Source organism: Microtus ochrogaster, unplaced genomic scaffold, assembly GCF_000317375.1.
Source record: "Microtus ochrogaster isolate Prairie Vole_2 unplaced genomic scaffold, MicOch1.0 UNK1, whole genome shotgun sequence".
Taxonomy (NCBI): domain Eukaryota; kingdom Metazoa; phylum Chordata; class Mammalia; order Rodentia; family Cricetidae; genus Microtus; species Microtus ochrogaster.
In genome coordinates, this window is record NW_004949099.1 from 4,172,887 (window position 1) to 4,176,068 (window position 3,182).

General features: G+C 42.5%; 1 pseudogene; it reads left to right on the forward strand.

Moving 5' to 3' along the window:
* LOC101994044 overlaps positions 1 to 370 on the forward strand; it is a 13,962-nt pseudogene extending 13,592 nt beyond the window's left edge.
* The last annotated feature ends 2,812 nt before the right edge of the window (positions 371 to 3,182 follow it).

The following is a 3,182-nucleotide window of genomic DNA, read 5'->3' on the forward strand; positions in this document are numbered from 1 at the left end:
CCTGCCCATCTCCTCCTATCGATGCTATCTAAGGGGTCTGTTAAAACTGGTTCAGGTTTCCCTGCTGGCCAGGGACTTCTCTTACAAAATGCCCTCACTCTGTTTCCTGGTTCCTCCCGGGGGCCAAGATCTCTCTCACCCCTCAGAATTGTCTTCAGGAATAGGACCTGGCTCCTCCTTTGCCAGGGACCTCCCCAACCAAAGGCCTACCTCTTTGATTTAACTGTAGTGGAGCGATCTGCTCTCGGTGTTGCGCGCGGTCCCTGCAGCTTGCTTCTGCTGCCACGATGGTTCCCGCTGTCTGCGGCCTGTGTCCTCTGCTGTAGATTCTAAACCACATCCCACAGAGGGCGACATCACAGGATTGTAAAGTGCCTGCCAGTGTTAGCTTATGGTCACTATTCATTCTAATCCAATTCCTGAATTCACAAACCAGAGGTCTTGGTCCTTAGCCTGTATGAGTCTGGTAGGAACTGTCACTGAGTAGCCATGATGATGAGGTTGCCAGGACAATAATTGTTAATTTGCACTGTACACAATGGTTGGTTCCTTCCCTGACTCACTGAGACCTAGGTATAGGACTTGCTAGGAAGAATGGTTGCTTGTTTTATCTTTTCTCTATGTTCTTGTCATGCACTGTATATAATTTTTTTAATGTAATAATCTAAATCTTATTTTGATTAGGGATTTTTTTTTGCACAACTCAACTCCACTCTGTCCTGCTGTCTCTACTTGGTTTTCAGGTTTTTCCCAAACCTCATATTTTCTTGAACTTAAGTGAAGAGAGGGACAGGAACCAACTTAGTTTTCTTGTCACTGAGGCAATGAACACTCTGACAGGGAGGTCAGAGCCCCTTAGCAGCAAAGCCGGTCCTGCTTCATGCACATGACTTGAGGATGATACTCAGTCAGGATGTTTACCTTTAGCAAAATGCTAACTTTAAAACTAGGAAGACACTGGGGAGAGATGGCTGGCACACCAGGAAGGGAAACCATCACCAAGCATTTGCCAGCACTGTTTCCAGAGACAACAAAATAAGTGACCTGGAATGTGATGCGCAAATCATGAAGAACCGTTGGGATATGGAATGACAGCTGTTTCTGAAAGACTGTGAGAATTGTATTTTAAATTTTGAAACCTTGGAAGCCACATCTCTGGGCTCAGACTGGCAGCAAGAATAACACCTGATGTTTCTAAATCACCCTCCAAAATGAGCAGGAGCAGAAGAACAGTCCCAGAAGAACAGCATGGCACATACTCCAGCCACCAACACAGGACCTTACACACTGCTGCACCACAACCTGCTTCCCTCATCACCCAATGGCGCCTGCTGAGAGGCTTGGCTTTGCTGCTAAGGGGCTGATTGATTCTTCAATATGGTGAGCATCAAGCTGCTCTTTTACCAGCTTTTCTAAAGCCTGCAGCTTTTCTTCAGGTAAAGGCCATTGCATAACCCATATTGGTTTCTCAGTCAGCTATTTTAAAGGTAGGGGCTGTTGGTAGCGCTAAAGGTTTGCTAGTTTCTCTGTGTTCTTGTATAGGCTGAATGGCAGGTGACCTTTGTGTATAGTACCTTAAAATATCCTTCCCATAATTATAAATTTCTGGAACTGCAGGAATGTTAATCTGGGCATCCCATTGCTGCAGCAGGTCATGACCCCATAAATTTACTGCAATATTAGCCACATATGGTCTCAGCTTCCCTCTCTGAACTTCTGGCCCTATGCAGTCAACCCATTTCATGCTTTGTTTCACTTGAGATAGGGTTCTAATTCCTAGTGATTGAACATCTGTCTCTTGAAGAGGCCAATTTTGATGCCAAGATTTTAGAGTATGATACTCACATCCACACCTATGTCTATCAAACCAACAATTACAATGCTATTTATATGTACTCTTAGCTTTGGTCTTTGACCATTTATAGAAGTCTGCCAGAATATATGCTTCCTATTTCCTGTCAGAACTTTTTATTTGTCCTCCATTTTTATGCCATCATCTAGAACAGTATGGTCTTTTACAGAAGGCTCTGGGTTTTTTTAATTTTCCTGGTGAGACATGTCCTCCACAGTGACTGGGAATGACTGGGACACTTTGGGCTTGGGGGCCTGTGAGAGGCCCCTCAAGAAGTTTCCTGATGCTATCTGGTTGCCTTGTTTGTCTGTTGTGGATCTGCATTCATTGGTACAATGTCAGCCTTTGCTACACCTTCTACATATACCTGAAGGCTGAGTCGTCCTGTTCTTGCCATTTCCAGTGGAGATATTATTCCTTGGAATTCCTTGTGTACAACCCCTTATCAGATGCCCTATTCTACCACAATTAAAACATTTGGCATTTTGATATCTCCTCATTCCTTTGGAAATTGCCTCTCCTACCCAAGATTCAGTATTATAGTCAAATGTTTCAATGTTCATTGTATGCAGGATCCATTCATACATAAGTGCCATCTAACCTTTAAAGGGCCAAGTATCTTTATGCATTCTAAATTGGCATTTTCAAAAGCCAGAGATTAAATAAGTACTTGTCTAGTTTCTGGGTCTGTTACTCCTATTTATACAGCTTTAGTTAATCTTTGTAAAAAAAATCATTAAAGCATTCTCTCTGGCCCTGTTTAACCCTGGTATATGATTCAATTAATTTTTCTAGTTCTTGAATCCTTTCCCAAGCATTTAAAGCTGCTTTGTGGCATGAGGACAAGATTTATTCGTCATAAAGAGCTTGAACCTGTGGATCAGCATAAGTGCCCTCACCAAGAATTTGATCTTGGGAAGTCTCAAGTCCTTTTGATTTTCTTTGTTATTCTAAAATTTTAGCTTCTTCTCTGAAATAATATTTAAACATCAACTGAGGCCCATCATCCAGGACTGCTGAAACTAACTGAAGCCAATCATGTGGTATCACCTTAATGTTATAAACCCATGTCTTTACCACGTCCCTAACAAATGTGGAATGGAAGCCATAAGTTACGACAGCTTGCTTAATTTCTTTTAGATCATTCATTCCTGTAGGTATCCATCTACCTTCTTTGGATACTTTTGGGCCTTTAGAACTTGATGCTTTGTCGGAGTAGATCACAGGGTAGGAAGCTAAAGCCCTGGGTAATTAAGTCATCTCTGACAGCTACTGGCATAGTTGAATCCTGTCCTTGTGCCTTCTTTCCCCGTTCATCAGCTCCAATAAT